The sequence below is a fragment of the Bubalus kerabau genome, chromosome 3 (assembly GCF_029407905.1).
Source record: "Bubalus kerabau isolate K-KA32 ecotype Philippines breed swamp buffalo chromosome 3, PCC_UOA_SB_1v2, whole genome shotgun sequence".
NCBI classification, from domain to species: Eukaryota; Metazoa; Chordata; class Mammalia; order Artiodactyla; family Bovidae; genus Bubalus; species Bubalus kerabau.
This window is the reverse complement of record NC_073626.1, coordinates 58897106-58918144: the sequence shown is the minus strand read 5'-3', so window position 1 is coordinate 58918144 and position 21039 is coordinate 58897106.

Genomic DNA, 21039 nt, shown 5'->3' with positions numbered 1-21039 from the left:
TCTGACAGTGGGTCAGACACAGCTCTGTCCTTAGGAACACCAAGCCTAATCCACCGTCAAGCTGAAAACTTCTCTCAAAGCAAATGAAGGAGGATTGAATATTTTTTTATTGATATATAGCTGATTTACAATGTTGTATTAACTTCTGCTGTACAGAATATATACAATGGAATACTGCTGCTGCTGCTAAGTCGCTTCAGTCGTGTCCAACTCTGTGCAACCCCATGGACTGCAGCCTACCAGGCTTCTCCGTCCATGGGATTCTCCAGGCAAGAACACTGGAGTGGGTTGCCATTTCCTTCTCCAATGCATGAAAGTGGAAAGTGAAAGTGAAGTCGCTCAGTCGTGTCTGACTCTTAGCGACCCCATGGACTGCAGCCTACCAGGCTCCTCCATCAACGGGATTTTCCGGGCAACAGTACTGGAGTAGGGTGCCATCGCCTTCTCCCACAATGGAATACTACTTAGCCATAAAAAAGAATGAAAGAATGCCATCTGCAGCAACATGGAAGGACTTGGGGATTATCATACTAAGTCAGACAGAGAAAGACAAATGCATTATAATGTCACTTATATGTGGAATCTAAAATATGGCACAAATGAGCCTAGTTAGGAAACAGAAACCAACTCACAGACGTAGAGAACAGACTTGGTTGCCAAGGTGGCGGGGGGAGAGGAAGGTACTGGGAGTTCGGGGTTAGCAGATGCAAACTCTTACCTCTAGAATGGATAAACAACAAGGTCCTCCTGTAGAGCACAGGTGACTATATTCAACATCCTGGGGTAGGCCACAATGGAAACAAATATAAAAAAGAATGTGTATATGTGTGTAACTGAGTCACTTTGCTGTACTGCAGAAATTAACACAACACTGTAAATTAACTATACTTCAATTAAAATTGTTTTCAATTTCTTCTGTACAGCAAAGTGATTGAACCCAGGCCACTGCAGTAAAGTGCCAAATCCTAACCACTAGACCACCAGGAAATGCCCAAGAATGAATCTTTTAAACATTAGGCATCTTAATGTTTTCACTCTTGGCAACCATATCTCACTGGAGATTTCTCCATTTCTTAAGCCGATACATCTTCCCTTCCTTTCTTAAAAAGTAAAACCACAAAGAACAGCGTCATGGTTAGATGAGGGAATGGGCTGGCTTTTAGGAGAAGCAGGCTGAATTGATGGGGGTGGAGAGTGTCTTGTCTACAACTGACTTTCACATGGTTCACACACACAGACACACACACACACACACACACACACATGCATATGTGCTAAAGAGATGGAGCAGCTGTGGCCAAATGTTAAATAATGTAGAAATGGGTGTTCATTGTACTATTTTTTCAGCTCTTCTGCAGGCTTGAAAATTTTCAAAATTAAGTTTACAGGGGGAGAAAAGCCCTAATAATTAACCCTATGCTTCTAAAATCACTCAGGTGTCATTTCAGGGGCTCTGAAGAGCTCCATCTGGTATCATAGTCCTTTATGTCTCCGTACAGAAAAGAATTCGGTGAGAGGTAAAGTAATAGATAAGAAGTGATTTATTAGAATAAGACGCTTGTGAGGCTTACAAGGGTGTGGATGAGGGGGTGCGGTGCCCCGAGAACTTACTGGGCCACAGTTTTATAATCAAGGCAAAAGTGGGGAGGGGGAGAAGAACCGCTTCGTCTGTCTTGAGTAGACGTCATGCTTCCATCATCAGCTCCTCCTCCAGGTTGGGCAGGGGAGAGTTCTTGACCCTGCATGGTGAAGCTAGGTCCACAGATTGTTTTTCAAGTGTGCAGAGAGCACGTCCTAAGGATCATTAACTTAGCAGGATGTGGTCCTCAGGCCACCATGGCTTTGATGTTTTCTTCTAGTGCTTCTGTCGCACGATTTTCTCGCTAAGCAAGCCTGCTTTGTGATTAAACAAACCTGCTTTCTTGAGTAATCATTAATTTACAGGGGTCTCCCATATTTTCTCTACTTACTTACAATCTATTAAGTATTAGACTATTTAACCACCTACTCTGTCCTATAGCTTCCAGGATTCTCCCCATCAACCCCCTGCCAGCCGGGCTTAGCGTCTGCCCTCCAGCATCTTCTTGGTCCTTCTGAGCCTTCTGCAGCCACAACTCCTGAGAAACCAACATGCAGGTCGTGAGCTGGGCAGTCTCAAAGGCCCCTCAGGCTCCAGCTTTCCACGGGTGAGAATGCCTCGGGATGGCTTCCTGGCCTCTTTAAAGTGCTCTCCCTGTTTGGCTGGGGCGGCCCTCCTTTCATGAATAACTGGGCCCAGAGGGGCTGTTGGGCTGGACTCGGCTCGCCCAGCATAGGCTGGGCGACCGGGCCAGCAGCACCATCTAGTGGTGGGACAAGGCATGGTTCCGTCCTATCGGAAGGACTGGCACCCACCTCCCCGCCATCCCCACCCCAAGCCTCTTGCTCTGAACTGCTCCCGAGCAGCACTTTGAGGGGCAGCAGGAAGTGTAGAAAGAGTGTGCATTTTGGAGGCAGACAGCACACAGTAGGCGCTCAATAAATCCGTATGGACTACACGGACAACGTGACCTGAGACTCACCTCATTATGATTTTTGAGTGAGCAATGCCGTTCCAAGCCTGTTTTCTCACACGAAGAGGGGTAGTAAGAGCATCCTGGGGGCTGTGGTGAAGACTGAGAGAGCCAAGGAAAGAAGGAAATTCACCCCTTAGCTGTGCTTGTCCTCAACAAGATGCAGGGGAGACTGCCACAGACACTGAAGGAGAAAGCTGGCAGGTCGCTGGGGCCTCGGCGGGAGGCACAGGAAGGTGGGAAGCTCTTCTTTGCCGAGACTCAAGATGAGGGGATAGAGGTGCTCAGAGTGGGAGGAGGGGCCTTCTCCTCATTTTAAAACCAAACCTGGGTGAGCTACACACGATGAGCCATCAGCGGTGAGGCCCCCACTTTCAGAGATGGTGCCCAGGGCAGAGATGGGGCAGCAATAGCCTAGCCTGTGAGCTGCCAGTAGGCAGCTGCCCAGACAGGGTTCAAGAGAGCAGCAAGCCCAAGAACAGACTACAGGCACAAGCGAGGCCACCCGAGAGTCTGGGAAGAGTGGCTGACGCCCAGTCAGGGGCTCCAAGCAGGACAAGGGGGCTCCCTGCAGCAGGAATGGGGGGCGGTGGAAGCGGGGTGGGGCACAGCATGTGTCTTTGCCAGTGACTCACTTGCGCCCAGGGACTGCGGCTGCCAAGTCATGAAGCACGCAGTGCCGGCAGAGCCGTTCAGCTGTGCGTGCGAAGTCACTTCAGTTGTGTCTGACTCTTTGCAAACTCATGGACTGTAGCCTGCCAGGCTCCTCTGTCCACAGAATTCTCCAGGCAGGAACACTGGAGTGGGTAGCCATTCCCTTCTCCAGGAGATCTTCCCAACCCAGGAATTGATCCAGGGTCTCTCGTACTGCAGGCATATTCTTTACAGTCTGAGTCACCAGGGAAGTCCAGCCATACTCCAATAATAAATAAAACATTGTTTTTTTAAAGTCCACTAGTAACAAATGCAACTTCTCTCCTGGTTCAGCTGGTAAGGAGTCTGCCTGTAATGCAGGAGACCCGGGTTCAATCGCTGGGTTGGGAAGATCCCCTAGAGAAGGAAATGGCAATCCACTCCAGTATTCGTGCATGGAAAATCCCATGGACAGAAGAGCCTGACAGGCTACAGTTCATGGGGTCTCAAAGAGTTGAACACGACTGAGTGACAGAATCTGGTCCACTGGAGAAGGGAATGGCAAACCACTTCAATATTCTTCCCTTGAGAACCCCATGAACAGTATGAAAAGGCAAAATGATAGAATACTAAAAGAGGAACTCCCCAATTTGATAGGTGCCCAATATGCTACAGGAGATCAGTGGAGAAATAACTCCAGAAAGAATGAAGGGATGGAGCCAAAGCAAAAACAATACCCAGCTGTGGATGGGACTGGTGATAGAAGCAAGGTCTGATGCTGTAAAGAGCAATATTGCATAGGAACCTGGAATGTCAGGTCCATGAATCAAGGCAAATTGGAAATGGTCAAACAGGAGATGTCAAGAATGAACGTCGACATTCTAGGAATCAGCGAACTAAAATGGACTGGAATGGGTGAATTTAACTCAGATGACCATTATATCTACTACTGTGGGCAGGAATCCCTTAGAAGAAATGGAGTAGCCATCATAGTCAACAAAAGAGTCCGAAATGCAGTACTTGGATGCAATCTCAAAAACGACAGAATGATCTCTGTTCATTTCCAAGGCAAACCATTCAATATCACGGTGATCCAAGCCTATGCCCCGACCAGTAACACTGAAGAAGCTGAAGTTGAACGGTTCTATGAACACCTACAAGACCTTTTAGAACTAACACCCAAAAAAGATGTCCTTTTCATTATAGGGGACTGGAATACAAAAGTAGGAAGTCAAGAAACACCTGGAGTAACAGGCAAATTTGGCCTTGGAATATGGAATGAAGCAGGGCAAAGGCTAATAGAGTTTTGCCAAGAGAAGGCACTGGTCATAGCAAACACCCTCTTCCAACAACACAAGAGAAGACTCTACACATGGACATCACCAGGTAGTCCACACTGAAATCAGATTGATTATATTCTTTGCAGCCAAAGATGGAGAAGCTCTATACAGTCAGCAAAAACAAGACCGGGAGCTGACTGTGGCTCAGATCATGAACTCCTTATTGCCAAATTCAGACTTAAATTGAAGAAAGTAGGGCAAACCACTAGACCATTCAGGTATGACCTAAATCATATCCCTTATGATTATACAGTGGAAGTGAGAAATAGATTTAAGGGACTAGATCTGATAGATAGAGTGCCTGATGAACTAAGGGATGAGGTTCGTGACATTGTACAAGAGACAGGGATCACGACCATCCCCATGGAAAAGAAATGCAAAAAAGCAAAATGGTTGTCTGGGGAGGCCTTACAAATAGCTGTGAAAAGAAGAGAAGCAAAAAGCAAAGGAGAAAAGGAAAGATATAAACATCTGAATGCAGAGTTCCAAAGAATAGCAAGGAGAGATAAGAAAGCCTTCCTCAGTGATCAATGCAAAGAAATAGAGGAAAACAACAGAATGGGAAAGACTAGAGATCTCTTCAAGAAAATTAGAGATACCAAGGGAACATTTCATGCAAAGATGGGCTCGATAAAGGACAGAAATGGTATGGACCTAACAGAAGCAGAAGATATTAAGAAGAGGTGGCAAGAATACACAGAAGAACTGTACAAAAAAGATCTTCACGACCCAGATAATCACGATGGTGTGATCACTGACCTAGAGCCAGGCATCCTGGAATGTGAAGTCAAGTGGGCCTTAGAAAGCATCACTACGAACAAAGCTACTGGAGGTGATGGCATTCCAGTGGAACTATTTCAAATCCTGAAAGATGATGCTGTGAAAGTGCTGCACTCAATATGCCAGCAAATTTGGAAAACTCAGCAGTGGCCACAGGACTGGAAAAGGTCAGTTTTCATTCCAATCCCAAAGAAAGGCAATGCTAAAGAATGCTCAAACTACCACACAATTGTACTCATCTCACACGCTAGTAAAGTAATGCTCAACATTCTCCAAGCCAAGCTTCAGCAATACGTGAACTGTGAACTTTCTGATGTTCAAGCTGGTTTTAGAAATGGCAGAGGAACCAGAGATCAAATTTCCAACATCTGCTGGATCATCGAAAAAGCAAGAGAGTTCCAGAAAAACATCTTTATTGACTATGCCAAAGCCTTTGACTGTGTGGATCACAATAAACGGTGGAAAATTCTGAAAGAGATGGGCATACCAGACCACCTGACCTGCCTCTTGAGAAACCTATATGCAGGTTAGGAAGCAACAGTTAGAACTGGACATGGAACAACTGACTGGTTCCAAATAGGAAAAGGAGTACGTCAAGGCTGTATATTGTCACCCTGCCTATTGAACTTATATGCAGAGTACACCATGAGAAACGCTGGGCTGGAAGAAGCACAAGCTGGAATCAAGATTGCCGAGAGAAATATCAATAATCTCAGATATGCAGATGACACCACCCTCATGGCAGAAAGTGAAGAGGAACTAAAAAGCCTCTTGATGAAAATGAAAGAGGAGAGTGGAAAAGTTGGCTGAAAGCTCAAAATTCAGAAAATGAAGATCATGGCATCTGGTCCCATCACTTCATGGGAAATCGATGGGGAAACAGTGGAAACAGTGTCAGACTTTATTTTTGGGGGTCCAAAATCACTGCAGATAGTGATTGCAGCCATGAAATTAAAAGACACTTACTCACTGGAAGGAAACTTATAACCAATCTAGATAGCATATTAAAAAGCAGAGATGTTACTTTGCCAAACCAGGTCCATCCAGTCAAGGCTATGGTTTTTCCAGTAGTCAGGTATGGATGTGAGATTTGGACTGTGAAGAAAGCTGAGCGCCAAAGAATTGATGCTTTTGAACTGTGGTTTTGGAGAAGACTCTTGAGAGTCCCTTGGATGCAAGGAGATCCAACCAGTCCATCCTAAAGGGGATCAGTCCTGGTGTTCATTGGAAGGACTGATGCTGAGGCTGAAACTCCAATACTTTGGCCACCTCATGCAAAGAGTTGACTCATTGGAAAAGACTCTGATGCTGGGAGGGATTGGGGGCAGGAGGAGAAGGAGATGACAGAGGATGAGATGGCTGGATGGCATCACCAACTCGATGCACATGAGTTTGGGTGAACTCTGGGAGCTGGTGATGGACAGGGAGGCCTGGTGTGCTGGGATTCATGGGGTTGCAAAGAGTCCGACACGACTGAGTGACTGAACTGAACTGAGTAACAAATGCTGGAGACTGTGGGAGAAAAAGGAACCCTTCTACACTGTTGGTGGGAATGTAAACTAGTTCAGCCACTATGCAGAACACTATGGAGGTTCCTCAAAAAATACAAATAGAGATACCGTATGATCCAGCAATGCCACTCCTGGGCATGTATCTGAAGAAAACCACACTTCAAAAAGATGCATGCTCCCCAGTGTTCATTGCAGCACTATTTACAATAGCCAGGACACATAAGCAATCTAAATAATCACTGACAGATGAATGGAAAGCAGACGTGGTATTTATATATAGTGGAGTAGTATTCAGACATAGAAAAGAACAACACAATGCCATTGGCAACAACATGGGTGAACCCAAAGTTCATCGTACTAAGTGAAGTCAGACAAAGTCATACAAATAGTGTATGATATCCCTTGTATGTGGAATCTCAACTATGACACAAATAAGCTGATCTATGAAACAGAAACAGATCCACAGACGTGGAGAACAGACTTGCGGTTTCTGAGGTGGGGGAGGAATGGAGTGGGAGTTTGGGGTCAGCGGATGCAAACTGTTATATGTAGGATGCATAAACAGCAAGGTCGTACAGTAGAGCACAGGGAACTATATTCAGTAATTAAACTTGCTCATTATCTAAAGAAAAAAACCATCAATGATTACAAAACCAGAGTGTTAAAATGATCCTCTTGATAGAACAAGAGGCTGACGACAAAGGTGAACTTGGTCAGGGACGCGGTGCAGGAGCGGAAGAGCGCTGGTGAAGGGCAGTTTGTGTGATGCTCCATCCAGGCCTGGATAAAGAAGAATTTTCTGTCAAGACTTGGTCCTCAGAGAAGGAGCTGGCTCCCCTACCCCACCCCAGGCTTCAGGACCCAGCCTCAAAGATGGCAGTCAAGTCACGTGCTTGGAGGGGGTCGGGGTCAGGGGGCGGGGGGCGGCGGGCGAGCAGATAGAATTATGTCTTCCAACTCCAACATAACATTGCTCTCTGAATCTTGGGTGCTCCATCTAACCTGTCTGAAAAGCCTGTTCTTAGGCAATCTTTCCATTCCAGAGTAAATTGTTCTGAACTTGTGAGGGCCACCTTGTGGAGAGGGTGACTTTGACCTGTGAAGTTTGGCCTAACTCCAGGGAGCATCAGAAGACATTGCCAGGACTTCCCTGGTGGTCCAGTGGTTAACAGTCCACCTTGAATTCAAGGGACACAGGTTCAATCCCTGGTCCAGGAAGATCCCACATGCTGCAGGGCAGCTAAGTGCATGCGCCACATTTACTGAGGCCACACGCCCTCGAGCCTGTGCTCACCAACAAGAGGATTCACCACAACGAGAAGCCCTCACACTGCAACTAGAGTAGCCCACGCTCCCTGCAACCAGAGAAAGCCTGCTCTGCAAAGAAGACCCAGTGCAGTCAAAAATAATTGAATAAAATTTAAAACTTTTTAGATAAAGAGAACAGATTTGCAGACACAGTGCAGAGAGGAGAGAGCAGTTCAAATGGAGAAATTAGCATCAACTTATACACACCACCATATGCAAAATAGATAGCTGGTGAGAAGCTGCTTTATAACAGAGGCAGCCCAGCCTGGCACTCTGTGCTGACAGGGGTTGGGTGGGGGTAGGGAGGGAGGCTCAAGAGGGAGGTGACATGTATAACTACAGCTGACCTGCATTGGTGCACAGCAGAAACCAGCGCAACACTGTAAAGCAATTTTCCTCCAATTAAACATTTTTTTTAATTTTAAATGGTTTTTGTTTTTTTTTTTAAATTTAAGACTTTAACAAAGGCTGTGAGCTTCCAATGCAGGGAGTTCAGTTTCAGTCTCTGGCCAGGGACCTAAAGTCCTACTTGCCACGCAGTGCAACAACAACAACAAAAGCCATTGCGATAGTGTTTGCCAGTTTCCACAGTGTAAATACTCCTGCTGTGACTAATTTCAAAGTTAGCTCAGAACTCATGACCAGGTCCTGTGAGCAGGGCAGTGAGACGCAGAGCCGGGCGGGAGCCAGAGCTGAGCCGTCTGCAGCCCCAGCGGAGGGACACCTGAGAGGGGACAGGCGGGGGGCAGCATCAGGACCACGGGGAGAGCGGCGCAGGACAGATCACAGGAGCTGCCAGTCAGAGAAGGCTCTGCAGTGGAGAAAGATGGGGAGCTGTGCAAACACAAACGTCTTCCCGTGGAGCACACAGCAGCTGAGAACCTCATCTCAAAGTCAGTGTTCTATCAGCTGGGGAGTTCCAGTCACCTCCCCCAGACCAGCAACTTGTCGCTGCGGCAGCCAGGACCAAGCCAGGCAGCGGTCCAACACCCAGCCCAAGCACAGTCCTAAGCATCTCCCCACTGCAAGTGGTTTCCAGCCCCTCCTGGACCTCATTTCCCATCTGGACCCTGACTTCATGTCTCAGTGCCCCAGGACCCACCTTAATGGCATATACAGTTCCTGTCCTCAGCCACCACGCTGTGGGACTCAGAATCCAGTCTGTTTCCCAACCTCATGTGGAATCCACTGAAAATCATATCAAGCAGTTGATTTTGTGAGGCCTTTCCATTAAGAAGAGTTAGCCTTTCCTGAGTCCAGCTGTGTGCCAAATGCCTTGTGAACATGATCTTAACCCTTCTCAAGCAGAGTAGCAATTCCTCTCCCCATATTTATGCAAAGACCTTGAGGTCCTTGAGTGCTCGCCAAGGTCAAGCGCTGGACAGCACTGAGATCCGGACAGACCCAAGGCCCATCTGTCTGCATCAAAGCTGGGAGGTGTCTCAGGGCTCTAACTTCCCATCCCAGGAACTTTAGGCAGGGTGAGGATAGGAGCAGGGCTGGGGGACACCCATCTGGCAGTGATGTTCAAGGAGGCAGGTGAGAGGGAACGGGAGCTCTGACTGAGCAGATGCTGCCTGCTCCCCAAAGTGGGTCAACTTCCCGGCACTCTCAAGGCCTCCCTCCCTGAGTCAGGGCTGTGTGCTCAGGGACCCTCAGGAATCATCTATTTATGGAAATTGCTTCTGCACCTTGGAGAAGGGTGCAGAACTTCTCTCCATGTCCACCCCAAGCAGAAACACCGTTTTGTTTCCTTTTTTAAAATATAGTTCCAAATGAAAATCTCCTTGACCTACTTTCACACAGAAGGCAATTTCGAACCCCCTGCAGGTCCCTGGGGGCTGCTTTGAGGTCACACACCAGCCCCGGCACCCTGGACGTTGCCTCCCTGGTCCCACTTGAACCCTGGAGAATCAGGGAGAGGGGTGGCGTGGGTTCTGCAAGCCACACTATAATCCTAGGCTTTCACTGAGGCTGTAATTTAGAATCCATGTGTGATCATAGTAACAGAACCACCTACCACATGCCTGACATTTTAAACCCACGCTGGGTACCAGGAGCCCTTGTGCTTTTACTACATTCACAAAATGACCCGCCCTGAGGCCCACTGCTCACTCCCTGTCTCTGCAGAGACCTCTGCTCCTGCCTCCCACCCACACGATGGCCAGAACAGCACCAGTGCCTCCGCAGAGTCCAGGGATGAAATAAACCAGAGTGTTCTAGAGAAGGTTTTAGTTATCCAAGAGCTAAATTAGAGCCTTGATGTAATGCAAAGATAAGGCAGTGACTGCAATCTTCCTCCCCGCTACAGCTGACCCTGTAACAGGGACGGGCCTTTAACCAGGGCTATCGTGTGTGACACTGACCTTCGGACCTGTCAAGACCATTCTGGTCCACAGCCTCACTGCCCGTAAAAGTTCCAGAGGTGCTCAGCGGAGAGAGTGGACTTGTCCTCCTCCTCATCCTTATGCTCCCGTGACAAGACACACGCGAGGACTGAGAGACTAACACAGTGCAGGGACCCAGGGACTTCCCTGGTGGTCCAGTGGCTGGGACTCCGCGCTCCCAAAGCGGGGGTCCAGGTTCCATCCCTGGTCAGGGAACTAGGCCCCGCATGCCACAGCTAAGACCCGATGCAGCCAAGTAAATAAATACATGTTTTTAAATCATATGCCGATCCATCTGGCTGTGTCAGGTCCTTGTTGCGGCAGGCAGATCTCTCGCGGTGCTGCGTGGACTCTTTACTTGGGGCACGTGGGCTCCAGAGTGCGCAGGCTCAGCGGCTGCTCCAAGGCATGTGTGATCTCAGGGCCCTGACCAGGGATCAAACTTGTGTCCCCTCCATTGCATAGCAGACTTTTAACCACTAGATCGCCAGCAAAGTCCCATAAATCCATCGTTTTAAAACAAACAACAACAACAAAAACCAATTCAAGAACCCAAACAAAACAGGCCTGGAAATAAAGATATAATGAATCTTTCAGTGGTGAAGGTATGGGCTTCTGCTTACAGCAATGTGATAGACTGCAAAACGAAAACCCTCTGCTATGAAATACTCAGAAATGCCGTGAGAAATATAATAAATGTCCTTTTAAATACATGGATGGGTCCACAGAAAAGTAAAGAGACTTCAGCCGAATATCTTGGGGGGTATGTTCATTTTCTATCACCGTCATAACAAATGGCCACAAACCTAGTGGCTGAAGACAACGTGAGATTTACTTCCTTATAGTTTTGAAGGTCAGAAGTCCCACACTTCTCACTGGACTGCTTTCTAGGGGAGAACCCACTTCGGCAGCTTTTTCAGATCCGGGAGGCCACCTGTCTTCCTTGGCTTGTGGCCTGTCTCACCGTCCTGGCCAGCAGAGCAGCCTCCCTCTGACCCTTCTTCCACAGTCACACTTCCCTCTGAGCCTCTCCTCCCCCGTTCTCCCTCTCAGGTGGACCCTGTGGCTCCTCCCACCAGGCCCACCGGATAACCAGCAGCCTCGATCTCCCTCCCCAACTCATGTGGACCCTGCGGCTCCTCCCACCAGGCCCGCCCAGATAACCAGCAGCCTCGATCTCCCCCCCCACTCATGTGGACCCTGTGGCTCCTCCCACCAGGCCCTCCCGGATAACCAGCAGCCTCGATCTCCCTCCCCAACTCATGTGGACCCTGTGGCTCCTCCCACCAGGCCCACCGGATAACCAGCAGCCTCGATCTCCCTCCCCCACTCATGTGGACCCTGTGGCTCCTCCCACCAGGCCCAACCGGATAACCAGCAGCCTCGATCTCCCTCCGCCACTCATGTGGACCCTGTGGCTCCTCCCACCAGGCCCTCCCGGATAACCGGCAGCCTCGATGCCCCCTTTTGCCATGTGCTCTGGTGTGTTCTCAAGTTCTGGAGATGAGGATGCAGACATCTTCGGGTGGGGGACATTATTCGACCCACCACAGAAAGAAAAACCAGAGTAAATAAAAAAAAGTACGGCTAATAGTTCAGCTGCCTTGGATGGGGGAGGATAGCAGTTTCCAAAGGGCTTGCATTTTAATGGCCACGACGGCAAGAGACATCTAGAGACAAAGAGGGGCGTTAGAACTGAGCACCGCCCCCCCCCAATAAAAAGCCAGGAGCCTTTAAAGTTTTTCACTTTCAAAGAATACACAAAAATATGTCCAGTGGAAATACAGGGGGGTGGAGTTATAAACCAATTTGCCTCAAGTTGTCTTAAAATGTGTGCATGAACAGACACAGCCACAGGCCCACCCCAGTGCATTGAGTGTCCAGGAGCCCATTGCTGAGAAACAAGAAACCAGCAGCTCTGTGCTGTGAACACTCCTGAGGAGGGTTCTATAAAGACCTTCAGTCTGGGCTGCACATGTTCTGCAGCTGAAGCTCCGCCCACAGGGATGTGTCGTCCAGACCCACAGAGCAAGCGAGGAACAAGCCATGGTGAGTGACAGCCAACACAGACCACGAGCCACTGCCCCACACTCCCAAGAACTGCAGGCGAAAGAACAGGCAGACACAGGTTGTAGAGTGATTACATTTACGGTCATTTACGAATAAAGGAAGGAGTCAGAACACGACAAATAAAATATGTTACTGGGCGTGCTTTAAAAATAAACCCAAAGGTGTTTATAGGGTGGAAAACAATGGTTATTGAAACTTAAAACTCAATGGACAAGTCCACTGAAGAGACCGATAGTGAATTGGAAAATAAGTCAGAAGCAATTCCCAAGAGTCCCACTAGGGAGAGATGGAGATGAAACTTTTGTAAGAAAAGATAAGAGACAGAAGGCAGAATGAGAGGTCCAAAATCATGTAGCGCACCTGAAACTAACATAATATTGTACATCAATTACATTCCAATAAAAATAAAGTACACAAAATATTATTGTTAACTATAGATCTTGGATATAAAGGAGAAAATAAGGCCCACTGTGAAAAAGAAACTTAAAAGGCGTTGTATTACTCTTTGCGACCCCATGGACTGTAGCCTGCCATGCTGCTCTCCATGGAATTTTCCAGGCAAGAATACCGGAGTGGGTTGCCATTTCCTCCTCCAGGGGATCTGCCCAACCCAGTGACTGAATATCCATTTCTTTGCTTCCTGTATTGGTAGACAGATTCTTTACCACCACACCACCTTTCTTTGTTGTTAGCTAAGATTCAGACTGGAGAAGGAAATGGCAACCCACTCCAGTGTTCTTGCCTGGAGAATCCCAGGGACGGGGGAGCCTGGTGGGCTGCCGTCTATGGGGTCGCACAGAGTCGGACACAACTGAAGCGACTTAGCAGCAGCAGCAGCAGCAAGATTCAGAAGACGCTAATTGTTCCACTCAGACATTTTACTCTGGAATGTGTTCTTGATTTATAAAAGAAATTATCTCCTTTTTAAAAAAGAAAGTGAAATATAACTTCTTGTTCTCATAAATATTTTTCTTGGCATGTCCACTATTATTTAGAATACTTTTATGTAACTTGTTAAGATATTTCAGCTAAATTAACGTAGTTGTATTCAAGTTTCTTTTTGCAATGAGAGCTTCTTTGCCATTAGTAATAGAAAACCCACTGAATAGGCCAAATGCTATGTCCTGTCCATTATCTCATCATGCCTTGAAGTATGTAGGCAAGGTAAGTCTACAGGCAAAGTACTGAAATCTTTGACATGGTAGATACCAGTGCAGTCAGCCCGAAGTAAAACTGATTTCTAAAAATCAAGCCAGCAAAGAATAGGATTCATAAGCCCTGAGTTACCTGCTCTCCTGTCAGCACTGGACTCTGGTTCAGAGCTTCTCCTGAAATGTACATGTAGGTCACTGATATACCAGAATACAAGAAGATAGAACTACAATAGTATGTTCTATCACTTTGGGATCTATCTTGACTTGGAGTTGTATACTATTATATTAAAAATTTCAGCTTCAATAAATAATTCAGAGAACATTAGGATCCATTTCATCACTATTTGTTCCTCCTACAAAAGAGCAATAAAATAATAAAATTGCATGATGGCTCTCTGGTTATTGCTTTATTTCAACAAAGGAGATAACATCAAAGAGGAGGCACTAAGTTAATGGACTGAGGGAAAACTTTGTGGGAATTATGCTGCTGCTGCTGCTACTTATGTCATAGAAAATCCTTACCATGTCTTAAAATAGAATCTGTTCATCAACATCATCACTGGTTTGTTTAAAATAAAGTACGTTAATTCCCAGTGATTTTTCCTGAGTCCTTAACAAGGTCTTGGGCTTGGGTCCAATCCACCTGCAGTACGGGAGATTCAGGTTCGATCCCTGGGTCAGGAAGATGCCCTGGCAAAGGGAATGGCACTCCAGTATTCTTGCCTGGAGAATCCCAAGGACAAAGGAGCCTGGTGGGCTACAGTTCACACGGCCATAAAAAGTCAGATATGACTGAGTGACTTTCACTAGGAGGCTGAGACCAACTCGAAACTGTTGATCAGGAAGGCTAAGACATAATAAGAGCACCTCTGAAAGTCTAGGTCTTACTCTGGAAGTTCTCCAATATTATACAAAAGTGAAAAAGAAAGAGGAGAGAAGACAGAGAAGCTGAGGTTTCAAACTGAAACAGGCTGGATTGTGTGTCAGTCTGAAAGAACAAGAACAGGCAGCAACCCAGTGGCTTCCAGGAGGCAGAGAGTAAGAACCAAGCACTAAAATGAAGACTCCAAGAAGGATGAAATTCATCATCTACTTTGCCCTGTTCCTGGAATAATGCCTGGGTGTGGTAGATGCTGAATTCATACGGATTAAATAATAAATGGTTGTCTAAATAAAGGAATTCACAAAAGGTAATTTTGTACAATCCGGTACACAAAATAGATGTCCCTTTCATGTCCCCTTCAGTGGGTACTGCTTAAAATGACCTTTTATCTGGGAGGATAGTTTGGGGGAGATTGGATACATGTATATGTATGGCTCAGTCTCTTCACTGTTCACCTGAAACTATCACAACATTGTTTATTAATTGTCCAACCAGTCCATTCTGAAGGAGATCAACCCTGGGATTTCTTTGGAAGGAATGATGCTAAAGCTGAAACTCCAGTGCTTTGGCCACCTCATGCGAAGAGTTGACTCATTGGAAAAGACTCTGATGCTGGGAGGGATTGGGGGCAGGAGGAGAAGAGGATGACAGAGGATGAGATGGCTGGATGGCATCACTGACTCAATGGACTTGAGTCTCAGTGAACTCTGGGAGTTGGTGATGGACATGGAGGCCTGGCGTGCTGCGATTCATGGGGTCGCAAAGAGTCGGACACGACTGAGCGTCTGATCTGATCTGATCTGATCTGATGCATGCATGCTAGGTCACTTCAGTCGTGTCTGACTCTGTGTGACTCTATGGACTGTAGCCTCCCAGGCTCCTCTGTCCACAGGATTCTCCAGGCAAAATAAAAAGTTTTTTAAGAAAAGTACCTGACTCCACCAGAGTAGAAATATGCTCCTAAAAGGAGTAAATGCAAGAAGTTATGCTGTGCAAAAGGTCTTACCTTTCATATGTTATCAGAATAATTATCTCCACTATTATCATAATAATTAGGCTCCCATTAACTATAGAATCTTTTCCCGCTGCTGCTTAAGTATATCATGCTTTTTTCTTTTTCATTAAGAAAAAATCCAGAAAGTAAAATAGAATGTGTTCTATTATGATAATAGGGGCTTTCCAGGTGGCGATAATGGTAAAGAACCTGCCTGCCAATGCAAAAGACATAAGAGACCAGGTTCGATCCCTGGGTCCAAAGATCCCTTGGAGGAGGGCGTGGCAACCCACTCCAGTATTCTTGCCTGAAGAATCCCATGGACAGAGGAGCCTGGAGGGCTACAGTCCTCAGGGTCATAAAGAGTCGTACATGACTGAAGAGACAGCACACACGTGTGGAGGCATTGTGATAATAACAAACATGTCTTTGCTTTGGCTGTGTGGATCACAACAAACTGTGGAAAATGCTTAAAGAGATGGGAATACCAGACCACCTGACTTGCCTCCTGAGAAATCTGTATGCAGGTCAAGAAACAACAGTTAAAACTGGACATGGGACAACAAACGGGTTCCAAATCAGGAAAGGAGTACGTCAAGGCTGTATATTGTCACCCTGCTTATTTAACTTATATGCAGAGTACATCATGAGAAACGCTGGGCTGGATGAAGCACAAGCTGGAATCAAGATTGCCGGGAGAAATATCAATAATCTCAGATATGGAGATGACACCACCCTTATGGAAGAAAGCAAAGAAGAACTAAAGAGCCTCTTGATGAAAGTGAAAGAGGAGAGTGAAAAGGTTGGCTTAAAACTCAACATTCAGAAAACGAAGATCATGGCATCTGGACCCATCACTTCATGGCAAATAGATAGGGAACCAATGGAAACAGTGAGAAACTTTATTTTCTTGGGCTCCAAAATCACTGCAGATGTGATTGCAGCCATGAAATTAAAAGATGCTTGCTCCTTGGGAAAAAAAAAAAAGCTATGACCAACTTAGACAGCATATTGAAAAGCAGAGACATTACTTTGCCAACAAGGGTCCTTCTAGTCAAAGCTTTGGTTTTCCCAGTGGTCATGTATGGATGTGAGAGTTGGATTATAAAGAAAGCTGAGCACTGAAGAATTGATGCTTTTGAATTGCGGTGTTGGAGAAGACTCTTGAGAGTCCCTTGGACTGCAAGGAAATCCAACCAGTCCATCCTAAAGGAGATCAGTCCTGAGTGTTTATCGGAAGGATTGATATTGTAGCTGAAACTCCAATTCTTTGGCCACCTGATGCAAAGAGTTGACTCATTGGAAAAGACCCTGATGCTGGGAAAGATTGAGGGCAGGAGAAGGGGACGACAGAGGGTGAGATGGTTGGATAGCATCACTGACTCAATGGACATGGGTTTGGGTGGCCTCTGGGAGTTGGTGATGGACAGGGAGGCTTGGAATGCTGCAGTTCATGGGGTCGCAAAGAGTCGCACACAACTGAGTGACTGAACTGAACTGAATTGAGTGTATGGAAAGAAGAGAAGAAAGAACATTTTCTTATAAAGATAATGGCTGAGAATTTTCCATAATTGATGAAGGACATGAATCTTCCACTTTAGGGAGTATTATGAGCTGTAAGTAAGAGAAATAAAAATAATGAAATTGGAGAACTTTAGGGACAGGGACAGTCAGAGAAAAAAAGATAAATTGCTACAAAGTACAGATAGGCTGACTGAGACCTCTTAATAATAGGCAGCGCCTAAAGACCACAGAATATCTTCAAAATGCTGAAAGAAAATAACAATTAATAGTTCTGTACTCAACTAAGTGAGTTGAGGATGAGGTGACTTCTGGCTCTAGCCACAAATATACAGGATAAACAGGGGACAGAAGGACATGCTGGACAAGATCAGCAACACTCAGATTGTGGGGACTGGCACAGGACAAACACCTTGGTTTCTTCAACAAATAAATTGCAAGGAAATGTTTAAAAAGGAAGAAAAAGACAACCCTAGAAGATACTTAAGAGAGAAATTAGTCAGTGTCAGTGATTGGGCCTCACTTGAATTGATTCCAACTATTTTTAAAAATTATAGTCATGAAACAACTAGAATTTTGAATAGTGACTAGACATTTAATAATAATAATGAAGCATTGCTAAACTTTTAGGTGTTATCATGGTATAATGGGGTTTTTATTAATTCTTATGTTAACAGATGTAATGATACTATGTGTAGGGTTTACTTCAAATAATCTAGAGAGTGGAGATATGCACAAAACTAGATTGGTTATGAGTTGATCATTGTTGAGGGTGAATACATCATGTTTCATTATGCTATATATGGTGGTTGTTAGAAATTTTTCACACAAAAAGTATTATAATAATAGTTATAAAACAGATTTAATATTATAAAATAAATAGAATTATTTTTATAAAATAATTATAGTCACTGCTGTTGCTGTTGCTCAGTTGCTAAGTCATGGCCAACTCTGTAACACAATGGGCTGCAGCATGCTAGGCTTCCCTGTTCTTCACTGACTCCTGAGGTTTGCTCAAATTCTTGTCCGTTGAGTCAGTGATGATATCTAACCATCTTATTCCCTGTCACCCTTTTTTCCTCTTGCCCTCAATCTTTCCCAGCATGAGGGTCCTTTCCATCAAGTCAGTTCTTCCCATCAGGTGGCCAAAGTATTGGAACTTCAGCATCGGTCCTTCCAACGAATATTCAGGGTTGATTTTCTTTAGGATTGACTGATTTGACCCCCTTGCTGCCCCAGGGACTCTCAAGAGTCTTCTCCAACACCACAGTTTGAAAGCACCAATTCTTTGGCACTCAGCCTTCTTTATGGTCCAATTCTCACATCCATACAAGACTACTGGAAAACCATAGCTTTGACTATACAGACCTTTGCCAGCAAAGTAATTTATCTGCTTTTTAGTACATTTTCTATGTTTGTCATAGCTTATCTTCCAAGGAGCTAACATCTTTTAATTTAATGGCTGCAGTCTGTTGCAGGGGGCAGAGCAGAGCCCAGAGCCTGTCCCATGACTGGAGGTGCCCTCGTGATCGTCCTAGTAAGCATGCCAGACAGACATTTTCGGGGCGGGACGTACTCTCTGCTCCATTTCACTGCCAGCCCCTGCGTCTGTCCCCATGGAAACAAAACAAGATGTTCCTGATCAACAACAGAGCCTTAACTTTACTCCCTCTTTATGACGTGCTGATCAAACTTCCCAGTATAGCTATTTCTTAATGATCTCATGTGACTTCTGCCAATAAAAGTGCAGGCTGAAAGGGGCTATTTTGTCTTCCTGCCATGGAGAGGAGGAGAGCCCCCTGACTCCCCGATGCCGAGTTGTATGTGTCTGTCTTTTCATTATGTACTCGTCCCCACTTCAGGTCTTTTCACCTGCTGTGCTGGATGTGGCAGCAGTCACCATCCACAGTGATTTTGGAACCCAAGAAAATAAAACCTGCCACTCCTTCCATTTCTTCCCCACTTGTTTGCCATGGAGTGATGGGACCGGATGCCATGTTCTTCATTTTTTTAATGTTGAGTCTTAAGCCAGGTTTTTCACTCTCCTCTTTCACCTTCATCAAGAGGCTCTTTAGTTCCTCTTGCTTTCTGCCATTTTAGGGTGGTGCCATCTGCATATCTGAGGTTACTGATATTTCTCCCCGCAATCTTGATTCCAGCCTGTGCTTCTTCCAGCTTGGCATTTCACATGATGTACTCTGCACATAAGTTAAATAAGCACAGTGACAATATACAGCTTTGATGTACTCCTTTCCTGATTTTGAACCAATTTTTGATTATAATTATATAAATTATAAAATACATTTAAAAAATGAATTCTCTTGAAAGTCTTCTTCCAAGAGAACGGGTAGATAAATTGTGCTGTATTAATATAATGAGATACTGTAAGAGTTAAAATGAAAGAAACAGTTACATGCAACAACATGAATAACATTTAAAATGACTGTTGAGAGGGGGGAAATCAGGCTGTGGTGTAATAATACAGTGTGCACTATTTACATAAAATTTGAAAATGTGACCAAAAATGAGCATGAAATAAAGACATTTCCAGGCAAAAACTGAGTTTGCCACTAATAGATTTTTATTGCTAGACCTTCTAAGTGATGTTCTTCAGCAAGAAAGAAATTAAAACCAGAAGAAAGATCTGAGGTGCAGGAAATAAACAAATATATACTATATAAAACCATAACTACAATAATGAATAATACAGAGGATAGAAAAGGTGAAACCAAAATACCGAATGACAAAAACACAGACGACAGAAGAAGGTGGCCAAGGTTAAACCTTGTGAGGTATTTTCATTTAAAGAAGGCAGATACAGAATCATTTTGAGGTAGAAATTGTTAAGCAATTAGTGTGGGAACTCTGAGATCTCAGCCTGTTTCAATAAACATCCTGCTCCATTAACCTAAAGCTATACCCTTTGTCCCAAATTCCTGGCTGGCAGAGGAGTGTGTCCTTGGTCTGATAAATTATCAGCACTCAGATCCAGGCAAGAGTAGTAATTAACTTCTGTTCCATATGCCTGAGGGAAAAACAATTGGTGATCATTAATCTTTAGCCCATATGTCTGGTCCTTTGTAAAATGGCCAGAGGTCATGAGAAAAGGTGAAGGGGTGATGACTTAATGTCTAAGAAAACTAAGAATCTGAGAATCTAAAGAAGCCATAAAGATGTCAAGTTAAACATTGCAACCTTTAACCTGATTGGTTAGAAATGATATGTGTTAAAAGTAAGAGCCAATTAAAAGGGTACAAATCAATACTAGTAAGAATATAAACTGCTGTAAGTCCTGCCTCTTTAGGCACTTCACCCTCTTGTAGGGTCTATGCTGAGTTTTTTACTTCTTTCTCTCTGAAATAAATTCTGTTTGCTTGCTACCAAGAGTGTTTGTGTGTTTGTGAAGTTCATTCTTCCGCTCTTGCAAACAAGAACTTGGATTCTCCTTTCAATTTTAAACTTTGCCAATGGGTTCGATCCCTGGGTTGGGAAGATTCCCTGGAGGAGGGCATGGCAACCCACTGCAGTACTCTTGCTTGGAGAATCCAAAGGACAGAGAAGCCATCCATAGGGTCTCAAAGAGTCAGCCAAGATTGAAGCCACTTAGCATGCATACACACACTGTCTTTGGAAATGAAATTATTAAACCTCCTCTCTAAACAGTATACTGTGCTTTTTCATTGGGTTGAGGGAGGGAAAATTGCAATATGATGCTTTTAGAACATTTCAGCTTACCATTGCTCCATATATTAAATGCATTTTAACTTTACTGTATATATTATGTATATACTGGACAAATGGGTCCCAGTTTTATATCTAGTCTTTACTCTCTAGATAACAAAGAGGTTGCCAATGTCTGACAAAAGTAGGGTTAGTAAATTAACACATTTTTTACACTTTGTGTTA